This window comes from Peromyscus californicus, unplaced genomic scaffold (genome assembly GCF_007827085.1).
Source record: "Peromyscus californicus insignis strain IS unplaced genomic scaffold, ASM782708v3 Scaffold_8__1_contigs__length_139910024, whole genome shotgun sequence".
NCBI classification, from domain to species: Eukaryota; Metazoa; Chordata; class Mammalia; order Rodentia; family Cricetidae; genus Peromyscus; species Peromyscus californicus.
In genome coordinates this window covers 135,543,845-135,559,232 of record NW_026294606.1, presented here as the reverse complement: position 1 = coordinate 135,559,232, position 15,388 = coordinate 135,543,845, and the positions used below count along the sequence as shown (strand labels likewise).

The 15,388-nt window shown below is 40.1% G+C and overlaps 1 long non-coding RNA gene across 1 annotated transcript; it reads right to left on the bottom strand.

Annotated features, from left to right (window-relative positions):
- Positions 1-35: 35 nt before the first annotated feature.
- On the bottom strand, positions 36-12,342 carry LOC128104209 (uncharacterized). Its single transcript, XR_008215910.1, has 3 exons — positions 7,930-12,342; positions 1,850-2,943; positions 36-521 (listed from the first exon to the last, which is right to left on the bottom strand). It is a non-coding gene; the product is annotated as an uncharacterized LOC128104209 (long non-coding RNA).
- Between the last annotated feature and the right edge of the window lie 3,046 nt (positions 12,343-15,388).

Here is a 15,388-nt window from a genome sequence, read left to right as displayed (position 1 = left end):
ACACACACACACACACACACACGGGGGGGGGGAACAGAGAGAGAGAGGAGAGAGAGAGAGAGAGAGAGAGAGAGAGAGAGAGAGAGAGAGAAGAAGAAGAAGAAGGAGGAGAAGAAGAAGAAGAAGAAGAAAAGAACACATCTGCCAACCTAACCCTAACTTCCAACAAATTTAAAAATTATGTATATAATTACAGACATAATTACAGAAATGACATTATCTTTACATTTAGCAATAATATTGGTAGTAGAAAACCCTTTGCCTGGCCAAATATTCTTTCCACATTGTACCAGCATTCCCTTGGCTGGCAGCTGGAGCCTGTTTGCAGAGCCCCCACATATGTGTGATGGCAGATGCACACTGGTGCTCTACCCATCACCCTCATTATGCAGCGTCACTTGCTGTTCCAGTCTTCTGCCCGTCAGCACTCAGGGTTCCAGAAGCACACTGGGTCCCATGCAGTCTTCCTTCATGGGGTCATCATGATTCCTCTTCAGTTCCCTCTAGTTTTGCTCTCCACCCTGTGAAGAAGCAAGCATTGCCTATGTGCATCCCCTGTTGTCATGTGCTCTTCACACTGCCCAGTCTCAACCACACATTTACACTGGCTGATTTGGGTCCTCACTGCCTGACTTCCCCTTTTAAAGTTAAATACCATTAACAAAAGCAACTGACAAAGCCAAGAAATCATTGATTCTGCTAATTAACAGCTTATTTCTGGAAGCACCAGGCATTGTTCTAAATGTGGGAATGTAACAATACGCAAAGTCACTTCCACAGTAAAGCTTTCCTTGCAGTGGAGCATGCTTCTCTTTCTACTGCAGGACACAGGTCGTACGCATATTTCAGTATCAGGCCACCACACCACATCAGTACCCATGGCAGCATTCTGGAGACCCTGCACTGTGGTCTGACTCAACTCCCACTCCTCCTTCTGGATTTCCTGGGCCTCCCCAATCGCCAATAGAGAAAAACTCATGGTGGCTTTTCACAGCTGCCAATCAAAGTGAGCAAGTGGTCCCCTGCTTCCTTCCTGCATGCTCAGGCATGGTATTATTCTTCTCAGACCTCAGGCTAGCCTGTGGCCCCATATTTATTCTGCCAAGATTTTCATCTGTTTTAAATATGTGTTTGCCTCCATGCCACCACTGCACTCTAGGAGTGAGGTGTGGGGCCTCCCACTGCCTCACCCTCTCCCTATGTGTGGTTTTCAAGCATCACTACTCACCAGCAATCCAACAACACTAATATTTTCCTACCACAAGACTTCTTTCGACAGATTCCTACCTACCCAACTTCATGTTTAAAAGCAGGCTTATCAAATTCCCAAATTCATATTCAAAACAGTTAAATATAACATCAACCATTTTTATAAATGTGTCGTTCTCAGCATTCACCCTACATGTGACATGAAAAGTTGAAGTGAGGGAGAAGAATACTCTAAAACTGGTTATAATATAAACATGGTCTTGGAGATAAATTAATTATAATTGCATAAACTACTTCTCATCCTAACCTGGATAGTACATGCAGATACTTGTAAAAAAAAAAAAAATTACGTGAGAGTGATTCCTATCCATCAAGGCTGGAACCATGAAGTAGCAAAATAGCAAGTGTTTGCTGCATACCTAATTTTATATTGATAACAATCTGCTAATTATAATTTTTAAAAGAGCAAAAACATACACTCCAAAGATGCTTAAAACTCTAATAAAGAAAAGAGACCATAATGAAAGGAAAATATTAAATGACCAACAACAAAGCAGGATTTTATACTATTTCAGCAAAATCATAAGAATTTTTAAAAAGTCAAGATTGACAGCAGTTTAGTGCCACCACTAATACGCACCATCTGAGCAGGGCTCATCTGAGGAATGAAGGAGCCTCAGAAAGCCATGTGTTCTCAGGTAAGGGGTCCAGGCTTGAAACCTTGTCCTTGGGTTCAACAACATGAGGCATTAAGATAAGAATTAGCACAAAAGGACAGCTTCTAGTGTGTGGGAAATACTGTCCTTTGACACATAGCCCCTTAAATGCTCACATGAAGCTTGGTCCCTAGTATGATGGTGGTGGAGTTGTGGTGCCTGTAAGAGGTGGAGCCTTGTGGAAGGTCAGGAGTCTCTGTCCTCATGGGTTGATCATGAATGATTACAGCTCCAGAATGGACCAAGTTCCCCGTGTTTGGATGAGTTTCTGAGAAAAAATTTGTTTTGAAGAGTGAGCTCTTTTCAGCTCCCCACTGTTATTTTGCCTCCTTGTCCACACATGCACCCATTCTGCACGCTATTGGTTCCTACTTCCACATCACGTCATTTTGTCACCAGGCCAAAGGGTTCCTCGTCAGATACCAGCTATCACATGGCTCACCATTTGTGCTTTCCAGTTATCAGAATTATAAAACAAACACACCTTTTTCTTATAAAGTGCTCAGGCTCAGGCACTTGGTTATAGAAAAACAAAATGTACCAAGAGTTTTTGAAAATCATTCCCATGTTGGAGAATTTGTATCATGGCAGTTAGAAGCTGGAGATTGTGCTCTTAACTTTCTTTGGAGCTAGGAAACATTGCTTCCGGAGCTGAAACTCTCCAGTGGACTCATGTCAGTCCTGAGTTTAAAAGAAAATGAAGTATATGAGGAAAGGGGTACAGTGTTGAATTGGTGCTGGCGAAAACAAGAGACTGGGCCTTGGGAAGCTGTGACAGTGTCCTGCTCCTACCGGCCCCTGAAAACTTCAGAGCCTAAACTCGACAGACAGATCTCTCAGGAGTTGGCAACTCTCCCTGGCTATAAGACAACCAAGGTGAAGCCTCTAATCATCAGAGACTTTGGAACATATCCTCCAACAGACTTCATGTTCAGAAATGATTTCTGTTATTTTCACCTCAAAACTTTAACAGTAGCATGACTGACAAGAACAGAATGCATCTCCAATCAATGTTTCCCTAGGAAGAAAGGAGAAATGAATATTAGTAAAATACTGAGTTCATAACAAGTTCATGAAAACTACAGGGAGAAGCAATCAGCACAAGGATATATGGAGAGATGGTGAATTTAATACAAAGATGGAGCATGCAGAAAAACATTGGCATAAGTATCTGATGGGGATGGCAGCGTTCTGGTACCTTCTGCACTTAGAGCTTTCCTCTGTACCTCATCATGTTAGTTAAGCTCCATCTCTGCAACCCCTGACTTACCTGCTTTCTTTATGTCAGCCTGCCTTTGCCAACGAGAAACTGCCCAAGACAGGAATGTGAGACCAGAGTCCATTGTCTTGACTTCCTCCTTGCAAGGGATCCTGGACTGAAGCCTGCTTGGACCAAAGGTCCTGGCTCCTGTCAGGCAGACTATTCTCACTGCATTCTTTCTTTGAGAATCTCTTCTCTCTCTTAAGATAAGAAATGATAACAGAGTGCAAAGGCACTCATGCTTGACCCCTGCTTTGTTTTAAACCTTTTACATTTCTGTTCTATACCACATCTGAAAAAAATCCCTTCATCAGCTCTCCGCCATCGGCCCGTTGAGTGCTGTCACTCTGACTGGGGCACTGACTGATGCAGCAGTACTATCGGAGGACAAATGTCCTACGGGAGCGTAAAAGCCTACAGGGGAAATAAGCTCACAACCTTCAGAAGGGTGGATAACACTGGGCGGTGGGGAGGAAAAGAAGGTAATTAGAGAGAATGGTCAACAGGAGACAGTGTGGGCAGCAACTGAGCGTGTAGAATGCGTCTTATGGAGGTTTATGCTTAGTCTTGGTCTTGTAGATGTGTTGTGTATGAATATGAAATGCCTTGCACTGGCTCCTGTACTAAGGTTGAGGTCCCCAGTACGGGCACTATTATGGAAGGTGCTGCAAACATTGGGGTGTGGGGCCTGTCAGAAGGAAGTAGACCAGTGCAGGCAGATCCTTCTCTTGCTCCAGCCCCTCCTTTTCCATTTCCTGTCTGCTTACCACTGGCCTAGGTTGGGGCCACAGGACAGTGACAAGAAAGCCTGGACCTCTGAACCAAAATAGATACTTCCTCCCTTAAGTTCTTCATATTAAGTATGTCACAGAAAAGAAACTCAGGAACAAAACACCAATGTGTTCTGTGTTGCTTTCATGATTTTTAGGAAATCATAAAATCGTTTTCATGATTTTACATGATTGTAATCTGTAACTTAACAATTGTTCACTTTTAATAAAAGTGTTTATTTTAATAAAGACCATCTTATCAATCTTCCAATTTAAGCCTTTGCCTGCCTATAAATATGTATTACAGTAGTACTATTTTAAGAATCTCTTCAAATATTCCCTGTGTCATTTCCTAAAAACTAGCCTTCCCCCTCTTATACTTCCTGGTCTGAGATGTGCCTGCTCATTCTTTCCACTGTTACCTGCCATTCACTGTGAGGTTCTCACCAGAATGGATCCAATGCAGAAATGTACGTGAAATGAACCTACTGTCTTTGAAAAGTTCACGTCTCCAGCATTTCATTATAGTGACAGATAACTAATACGCTATCATCCAGAACCACTACAAAGTGAAAAATCAGCCTTCTCTTGTGTAACATAACAAAGCAAAGTCCCAAAAGTGAATGTCTTCACAGCTAAAAGCTACTGGTGAATTTTCAGTGAAGTTTACTCATTGATGACACAGCTTTCACTTCACGTTGCTCCAGCTGCATGTTAGAACACACTGAAAGTGTTAGAAATTCAAGAGTGTGGTGCTGGTATCAGACCAGAGCAAGATACTTTGACATTTACTTATAAGACAAGAAACAGTTGATTAAATGATAGAAAGAACTTATACCCCAGAAGACTGAAGAGACAAGGGTGTGTCAGGTTTAAAGAGAAAGAGGAGTAGAAACATAAAATACAAATAAATTAAGAGATCTGGAATGGTTCCATAGAGAGGGCCTGCACAGTGGAAGTCAGACTTGGGTCATTCCTAAGATTGTAAATTAATAATCATAAAATAAGGCAATATATATGGATATTTGCTGTTAAGTAAATGATAACTGAGGCACAATCCATATAACCATAGAGCTTAGGCTGAAAGTAAAGGAGTAGGGGGAAAGGAAGAGATGTATTTCCCAAGGAAGATGGAATAGAATAGAAAGTTATGAATGGCGGGGTTGGATGACTCGAACAGGAGGATCAAATAGGAAGTGGGAGGGAAAAGCAATCTAAATGAAATCATCAAATGACGGGGAAAACAGAGCCCCAGATGGACATTCATCACCCATGAATCTTTCAGTACTGAGAATGGGTTACATATAATCAAGTTCTTGGCTAAAGGGGTGCCATGGGAACCTCCAAATAATCCAAGCTATTGCAAAGGCTATTAATTGCTCACCACAAACTGATGGTAAATTCCTATTCAATTCATTGAACATGGAGAAGTTGAGCTGGTGCCCATCTAGAGCCTTCACTCCTACGTACTAGTGTTCATGGTACTGGAAGTACTATGCTCACTACCAAAAGAGAAAGGTAAATACAAACTCTTTAATCAACAATGAGGACCTGCCTACAAAATACGCACAACAGTGGCACAAAGTTTTTTGGAGTAACCGACCACTACCTGCACTAGATAGGCAGCTGGAGCTGAAAGAAGCAGGCAAAGCCCCCAGCCCTAGCCCAGAAGCTGTCTCCAAATGGGAGTCTCAGTGAGCCGGGCGGTGGTGGCGCACGCCTTCAATCCCAGCACTCAGGAGGCCAGCCTGGGCTACAGAATGAGTTCCAGGAAAGGCACTCAGGAGGCCAGCCTGGGCTACAGAGTGAATTCCAGGAAAAGCATAAAGCTACACAGAGACACCCTGTCTCAAAAAAAAAAAAAAAAAAAAAAAAGGGAGTCTCACTGGAGAAATGAACCACTCTTAAGGGTAGACTCCCATGTCAGAAGATGGCCAACACAGAACTAACTCAGTGGGATCTTTGAAGGGTCTTTGTCTCAAAATGTTGAGTCGGGGCTTTTTTCTTTTTATTCCTTCCTTAAAAAAAAAAAAACTTCGTAGACTCTTTGCATATATTGTATGGATTCAGGTTTTGTGTTTTTATAGGATTCCTGTGTGTGCAAACATGTGTGTCTATGTGACTGTATGTGTTTCCTGAACTTTTTCTTTGGTTCTTTTTCCACTGTTTGTTAGTTTTGTCCTATTCCAATATGTTTGGTTTTTTATCTTATTTTAATATTATTACTTAGATGCCTCTTTTTTCTATAAAAAAAAAAGATAAAAGGGTGTGGATCGGATGGAAGGGAAGGGGAGGTGAAAAGGAACTGAGATGGGTGGGGGGATGGGGACCTAAATCAGATACAGGGTAAAATAAAGCAAGCAAGAAAATGACAATGAAGAGGGTGAACTAGCCAGCCAATCAACCTGAGCGCTGGTCTTGTCAGAGACTGATGGAAACTGTGCAACATTTGAGAGTAGCTGGAGCGCAATGGTATTAGAGGAAAAATCAAGGGATGAACACATGGGCAATGGATTGCCAGCAGTCGTGAAATTTCTCTGAAGAGAAAATAAAGTTCGTTACCACAGCCTCACCAATCAAGATATGTTAAAGACAAGTACCTTGCACAGTTGCACGTAAGCCACCAACACCCAAAGGTCAAGGACATCGCAATTATATGCCCAGAAATGACTTCTTCTTTAAGGCATATTTAAGGCCATGGAAGGTTTGATATTAAAGGAAAGCACCACACACATATTGTGACCCCCATTTTACTTGAAAGTATTTCACCAAATCTCTATAATGAAAGAACAACACAGCAGCCCTAATGAGTGCACTCTGTCATTTTAGCTGTGTGTAGATGTGTGTGTGTGTGTGTGTGTGTGTGTGTGTGTGTGTGTGTGTAGATGCGGGTCCAGGGGCCCAGGAACAGGGAATGTGTTACCCTCCTGCTGTCTTTATTGACAGCACACAGTGCTTGTTTGTTTGTTTTTATGTCTATGAGTGTTTTCTCTGCGTATGAGCTGTCATATGGGTTCACAGAATGATACCCTGACCCTCTCCAAGACTAACAAGTGCTCTTTACTACTGATCCATCTTTTCAACACCTTCCTCTGTCTTTGTGGACAGTGTCGGCTAAGTGACTTCTAGACACTTGAATGATTGCAGGTCCATCCTCCTTCAGAACCTCATGGTACTTTAATATGGCAAAAGTTTCTGATACTAGAATCATAGTCTAGTCCTTACTGCTCATCTATAACCGTTTCTGTCTCCATGGGGAAAAAAAGCTACAGTGTAACTTAGATCATGGCTCCTCTCTCTTAGCTCTAGTCTAGTCTCAAGGTGGAGGTACATTTACCACCAGCTCTGGAAGCCATGTTTATGGCCTCAACTCATGCTGCCATCAAGAAGTGTGCGACCAGCTGTTCATAAACACCATATAAATGTTTGGTAGCAAAAGAGTCACCCAGTTTTGCTGCTAGTACCCAGTCAGAAAGCCATCTCTTAAAGAAGCCATGTCTCTGTTCACCACCAGCAAACAGAGCCCATCAGAGAGAAGACAGCTACCAAGAAGCTGTGCTTGACTCTGTTCTTATGTGTTTATAACCCTTTTTAAGCTTTGTCAAGTTTTATGTGGAAATTTCAGCCCCACAATGGCATGCCATATATAAACAGATGTTTCTTGTCCCAACTGCCTGATCCCAAATAATCACTCAGAGGCTAAACACAAATTATAAATGCTTGGCCAATAGTTCAGGCTTATTACTAACTAGCTCTTACATTTTAAGTTAACCCATATTCCTATTTAAGCTCTGTCATGTGTCAGTACCTTTATTAGCATGGCATGTTCATCTCCTGCTCCCTCTGCATCTCCCTGGTGACTCCTTTGATTCTGCCCTTCTTCCTCTCTGTGTCTGGCTATCCCACCTAATCTTCCTGCCTGGTTCCAGTCCTGTTAGCTTTTTATTAACCAATGAGAGTAATAAATACTCACAGTACACAGAAGGATTGTTCCATGGCAGGCAGTATTCTTCTGTGTGTATCTCTTTGCCTCAGTCTAGCAGTCTAGAAGAAGATACTTCTCAGGAACTGGGACAAGCAGGGAGACAATGGACAGGTGACTTTATCCTAATACCATTGCTGTTTACTAAGTGATATAAAAACTGTCCCCAACCACTTGAGCTACATCATCAGCATTGAAACACTGTAAAATTAGAAGGGACTTTCAAAAGATTGTGCTCTGTTGTTAGAAACTTAGATGGTCTTTTAATAAAAAAAAAAAAAAACAGAGCCAGATATCAGGGTGAAAGCTGAAAGATCAGAGAAGCAGAACAGCCAGCTACTAGTTCTTACCTCTATAAAATTATCAGCCTGAAGAGTGAGTTCTTGTTTCCTCACACTTTATATACCTTTCTCTGCCCAGACACCATTTCCTGGGATGAAAGGCATGTGTGCTTTCTATGCAAAGGCATGAGATCTCAAGTGCTGGGATTAAAGATGTGTGCCACTACTGCCTAAACTCTATGTCTAATCTAGTGGCTGGCTCTGTCCTCTGATCCCCAGGCAAGTTTATTAGGGTACACAATATATCACCACATTTCTCCTTTTTTATCTAAAATAATAAAAGAAGGTTATAACTAATATAAGAAAAACTATATACAATGAGTATATACAATTTATACAGTCAAGAATTATATTAACAACATCCAGTCCATTAACATTTGGCAGATTCAGAGAAAATACTCCATTATTTATTCTATTTTGGTGAGTCCAAAATGTTGTACCTAATTCACTTTCTATCTTAACCTGTATTACCAACCAAAAGCTATCTTTTGATGTCTTTCAAACTTAAACACTTTACACCTCTTTAGTGAGTTTCTTTTCTGAATTTGTTAACAGAAAAAACTATGACTATATTTATCCAGTCTTCAACTCTATCAGAGACCCAAGAAAGAAAGAATAGTACCTAAGTAAACAGGAAGTACAGGCAAGCAACTTCCAAAAATACAAGAAATGACAGAAACAGCTGGCTGCCTTGACAGTCACCCAAGGTTCCTCTGCAACATTGGGGCATCCATCTTCAACCAACAGGCTTAGTGTATCTGACAGATTTATCTGTGCAGCAAGATTTTCCAAAGGGCCTTCCTACCTTGTCTTGGCAAGGTTCAGCAGTCCTTTCTTTTGTGTCCTTCTTGTCCATTTGGACAGCATACTGGCAGCAGTCAAGGCAAGGGCATTTTCTTGCCCAGTGGCTTGCTTTTGCCACAAAGAAAGTAAACTCCATATGGAGTGTCTTCGATACCTATCATCTTCTCTGAAGTAGATTGGTGCTGCCAGGAGCAGACATGTCTCATTGTCATTAAAAAAAAGAATCTATGTTACTAAAACATCTTAAATGCCATATTCTGTAGATCTCTGAAGTTTTGAAGATGATCTGTTTATCTAAAATATATCTGTTTGACCTTGAAAACATACCTAACCTGACATTGAAATGGATGATTAACAACTAACCTGCATTTCTTTCTATCCTAATTAGTTGGTAATAATAACTTTCAAGAACTAGCAATTTGCATTACATTGTTAAATGAACTGTATAGATACAATACCTTGAACAAGAGTAGAAATATATGTACAGTACATTCTAACAAAATTCATCTCAAATTTGTATCAATATACAAAATCTGTACACAATATACAAAAATCTAATCCAATGTAAAATATTTAAAACTAGTAGTTGCTTTCTAAAAGTAGAGTGAATAATCCACCTTTTTATCTTATCATATCTATATCCTCTCCTTTTATCTTTTCAGGGTAGATTCAACAATCTACCCTTTATCCATCATTTCTGTAACTTTTTTGTTTGTTTTTTGTTTTTGTTTTGTTTGCTTTTTTTAAACAAGAACCCCAAATCTAATTTCCTTTGTTCAGCTTTATTCCTGACCATTAACAATTAACAAATTGTAACCAACCCTCCTAAACAATGACAATTATCCATAACCCATTGACAGACCAAACACTACCTGTAGGAATATTGGCATCATGTTCTTAAAATTACTTCCTGCTCTCTTGGGGTTGAGGGGATCCTGAAAAGAAAAATTTTGGGTTAATTGTCAAGTCCTGGGAGAGGTATCTATATCATTTGTTGTCCAGTCTCTGCATAATGGAAAAGTGCAGGGCTTGTCTCAAGTTCTTGCTCTAGTAGTCTGTGAAACTGGATCATCTCAGCTAATCATCTCGAAATTGTCCTGAGCAGTTTGTAGTCCAAAGCTAATCTTTGGATGGTGTTTGTCATCTTAGTGGTATCATCATCGTCCTGATGGAATTGTGGTTGTGGGGTCTCGTTATCTTTTCAAAGACTTCAAAGATCACATGGGTCAGATTATTCCTTTCCTTGGTAATTTTTTCCAGGTAGTTCTCTCTTCTTCTTTGGATGTTTATCTGTTCCAATGTCTTTAAATTCTTCAAGATGGTTGTTTTAATTTTTCTGAATAACAAAAACAAAATCCTTCTCCAACCACAACTTTGGGGAGGTTCCCAATATAATCTTTATCAATGTTGATTTATGGTTTCTCCTGAATTTTTTTTCTCTCTTCTATAGCTGTCCTATCATCCAGAGCAGTATGGGGTATTTTTTGTTTGTTTGCTTGTTTGTTTGTTTGTTTGTTTTATAATAGGCATTAGGCTCTTTAATTGCTCTGGGAAGGGGTTTCTTCTACGATAACAGGAAAGGACTAAACCAAATTTGTCATGGGGACCTACAGAAGGTGCCTCAGGGAGTTTCTTGACAGCAAAGACAAAGGATTACCTTGTCTGTCCCTTGTTGATCTACATTCATTAGTCCAATGTTTGCCTTTGCCACACCTTCTGCATAATCCAGAAGGGAGGGGTGTTCTGTTGGCATTGTTCCTTGAAAAAACATTGTTTCTAGGAACGCCCTGTTTACAGTCCCTTTTTAGGTGACCTTGTTTATCACAGTTGAAACATCTGACATTACTATTTTTCTTCAAAACTCTGGAAATGACCTCTCCTATCCAAGTATCATCATGGTCAAGAGAGTCAATATTCATTGTATCTCAGATCCATTCCTCCAAGGGTGCTGATCTTGCCTTTAATGGCCTAATTATTCTTTTGCATTGTGCATTAGCATTTTCAAAAGCCAGAGATACAATTATTATCTGTCTAGCTTCTGAATTTGGTATCATTCTATTTACTGCTGAAGGCAGCCTTTGTAAGAAATCAGTGAAGGTTTCTTTTAGGCCCTGTATAACCTTTGTAAATGACTCAGTTTTCTTTCCTGCTTCTTCAGTTCTGTTCCAAGCATTCAAGGCTGCCATTTGGCATAATGCTAGGGTGTAGTCATCATATAGAGATTTCCTTTCTACATTATCATAATCTCCCTCTCCAAGAAGTTGACCTTGGGAGATTTCCATACTCTAGCCCTACTCCCTTGTTCTATAGTATTAGCCTCCTCTTTCCACCAGGTTCTCTGTTGTAACTGTGGACCACCTTCTAAGATAGCTGTAATGAAATCTCTCCAGTCTATTACAAGTTGACCACAAATTTAACATCTACTTCACAAATGAGAAATGCATACCATATGACACTATAGATTCTTTAAATCTTCTCAAATCTAACATTTGCCCAGGAGTCCAGTCAGCTCTTACATAGCCTTGAACATTTGGCAGTTCCTGTAAGGTTACTGGATAGATTAAGGTTGACTGTTTGAAAGCCTCATGCTGTATCTCTCTGTAACCATATAATGGAATGCTGAGATTGGTTCACCTTTAAATTCTTCTGTCTGGGCCTGAATATCTCTATGATCTGTTTTAACAAATTTTTCTAAAATTTTCATCTTAGCACTCACATTAACCAACTTTTTAAATGATAAAACAGAAATGACCAAACAAATAATATTTATAATTGATATTACATAAATCCCATCTACATTAATTATCCTCTCATTTAATTGTTCCATTTTCAGACTGTCAATTGTATTATCAAACAGAGACCAAATTACCTCCATTGAAAAAATGTTTCCCATTTTTTAATTTGGGGAAAGAAATTCTTTTTTAACTAATTTCTCCTTTTAAGAAATCCCAATTGTCTCACTAAATCTTCCGACAATGACAATTCAGATGTGAAGCTAACTGCTTCTGTGCAGAACAGTAGAAGCCTGAGTGGGTTTCAAGGTAGCTACCTAGTGTGGTAGCAGCCCAAAACCCTGGAGAGCCCACAACCCACCAGGAGAGAAGAAGCCAAAAAACCAGTCATCTGCACAAGGGAATATGAGAAAGCAGCTAACTCCTATGGTTTTTGGAGCCCAAAAAACTAACGGAGTTTGCTGAATAGAGACTGCAACAAAAACTTAGCCAGTGGGCTAGGGACTCTGGCCCACATGGGGTGGAGACTCCAGCCGCTTGTAGCTTGGGCCTGAACCGGGGAATTCAAGGCCACAGGCAAGTGGCATTTTTGTGAACTCATGTCCCACAAGTTGGATGCTAGATACTGTTCAAATCTTAGTTAGTCTTTTAATAAAAATCCCAGAGCCAAATATCAGAGTGAAAGTTGAGAGATCAGAGTAGAACAGCCAGTCACTAGTTCTTACCTCTACGAAATCCTCAGCCTAAAGAGAATGAGTTCCCGTTTCCTCATGCCTTATATACCTTTCTCTGCCCTGCCATATTATTTCCTGGGATTAAAGGAGTGTGTGCTTCCCAAACAAAGGCATGAGATCTCAAGTACTGAGATTAATGGTGTTTGCCACCACTGCCTAGCTCTGTTTCTCTGCTATACTGAATCAATCTCATGTAGCCCAGTGTGGCCTATATTTGTGAGTCTAAAGTTTCTTATCTAATTTATCTTTTATTATAACCAAGGAAAATTATAACTATTTAGTCTTCAGCTACATCAAAGACCCCAGAGGGATATAACATTACCTAAGTAAACAGGAAGAGCATTGTAACCAACTTCCAAAAATCTAGAATGACAGAGATAGCTGCCTGGACAGTCACCCCAAGTTCCTCTGCAATGTTGGGAATTCATCTTCAGCCTATAGGCCTAGAGTCTCTCTGTCACTTTTCCTTGTGTCCTGTAGAATGTTGGGCAGTCTCCTCTGCAAAGCAGGAACCTGAAGGAACATCTTACCTTGTTTTGGCAAAATTTAGTGGTCATTTTTTATGGGTCCTGCATGTCCAGTTGATACAACATTTTATCAAGCAGTCCAGTCAAGAACAGTTTCTTGCCCAAATGGCTAACTTTTGCTATAAGGAAAGCAAACTCCATATGGAGTTTCTTCAATGCCCATCATCTTCTTTGAAGTAAATTGGTGCTGCCAGGAGCAGATGTGTCTCACTTTCCAGAAAGTCTAAATTTTTAAAATATTTTAAATGCCATATTCTGTAGGTCTTTGAAGTGTTTGAAGATTACCTACCTAATTGAATTATATCTTTATATACCTAAAAAACTTAACTAACATGACTATAAGTTTGGTTATCATAGATGACTATTAATCTGTATTTCTTGATTATATTTTACAATTTTAAAAGAATTGCATAAACATAGTACCTTAAACAAGTGTTAAAATATACATGCAGTATAACAAAATAAACTTTAATTTTTAAACTCCATAGCACTGTAAAACATTTTAAACAAGTTGTTGTTCTTTAAAAGTAGATTCAATAATCTACTATTTCATCCTATCAAACCTATAATATCCCCTTTTCTTCTTTAGAAAGAGATTGCATTTATGATGAACACCCTTTAAATAAAAATAAACATTTATAAACAATATTTTAAGAATTTGGGCATAGCTTCTCATACTACTTCCTGCTGATTGGGGGCATTGTCAATCTTATGGGGATCCTGAGAAAATTAAGAATTATAGCTAAATCTTGGCTGTAGTGGCCTGTGAGGATAGATCATCTCAGCCAGTTGCCCTGAGGCTAATTTTGGATGTTGGATCATGGTGTTATCAGAGACCTTTCAGGGAGTCTTGGCTGATCAAACCATATTAGCCTCAAAGCAATCCGTAGGTTCTCATCTTCTGTAGGAACAAAGGCAGAACCTCTTTTCCAAAGCAACATATCCTTAGACATAAATTTTAAAGTCAAGATATCGTTAAAATACATATATTGGTTTAATTTAGCAGCCTTTACAATCAAATGTCTTTCTGTAGTTAAAAATCCCAATGACAATATAATCCAGACTTGGTATGTGATTTCCATCTTTATGTGGCTTATCTTTTATATTACTGTCTCTTTAAAAACTTTATTTTGCCGGGCGGTGGTGGCGCACGCCTTTAATCCCAGCACTCAGGAGGCAGAGGCAGGCGGATCTCTGTGAGTTCGAGGCCAGCCTGGTCTACGGCGCGAGATCCAGGAAAGGCGCAAAGCTACACAGAGAAACCCTGTCTCGAAAAACCAAAAAAAAAAAAAAAAAAAAAAAAAACTTTATTTTTAAAACTATCTATTTCTTTATATAACTGCCTATCCTACTTTTCCTCTCTCTTCCAAGCCTATGTACATTTTTATATACAATGTAAATCATTTAGAGGTTTATTCCATCTGATCTGTCTTACGCATATCTATAATCCTTTTCCGGTCATTACAAACTGCAGCATGGCTAAGATTGAAGTGGCAGCCCTGGCTGCTGACTTCACCCACTTCAGCTTCCCAACATGACGGAGGTACCCAGGAGAGTCACACTTACCCCGCCAACTCTGGGGTCCATGCTGCCATCAGGTAGCATGCAGCTAGCCTATAAACCTTTTTTGTCTGTATGAGTAAAAGCTAAATCCACAACACAGCATGCTTCATGGCTTGGAGACACCTCTGTGTACTGTGGCAATAATCTGCCATGCTATCGGTCAAGCACACAAGCACATATGACCCGACATACTGTGTCTCACAGCTTGCCTAAGAGATACAACTAGGAAGCTGTTTTTAGTTCAGTTTTAGAATCTTTTTTTTTTTTAAGTTCTCTCAGGTTTTAGGTGGAAACTCTTGCTCCACATTGGGCAGCCAAATGTAGCTGGAAGGTTTCTCCAGTCCTGTCCAGCCCCACAGTACCGCAGCCACTTATAAAATTATCATGCAAAGGCTTACATTAATTACCAATTGAATGAACTATGACAGGCTTCTTGTTAGCTAGCTCTTGTAACTTAAACCATTTCTATTAATGTATAAGTTGCCAAGTGGCCGTGGCATTACCAGTCTGCTGGCATCTTGCTGCTCCTTTGGCAGTGTCTGGTATCGCTCCAGACTCCACCTCTCTTTTTCCTGTCTCTCTCCTTGGATTTCCTGCCTGCCTCTGAGCTGCCTTGCCATAGGCCAAAGCAGCTTTATTTATTAGCCAATGGGAGCAACACACATTCACAGCATACAGAAAGATTACCCCACAGCAAGGAGGTAGTGCTATTTGGTGAGGCAGAGCCTTGATGAGGGAGGGACATCACT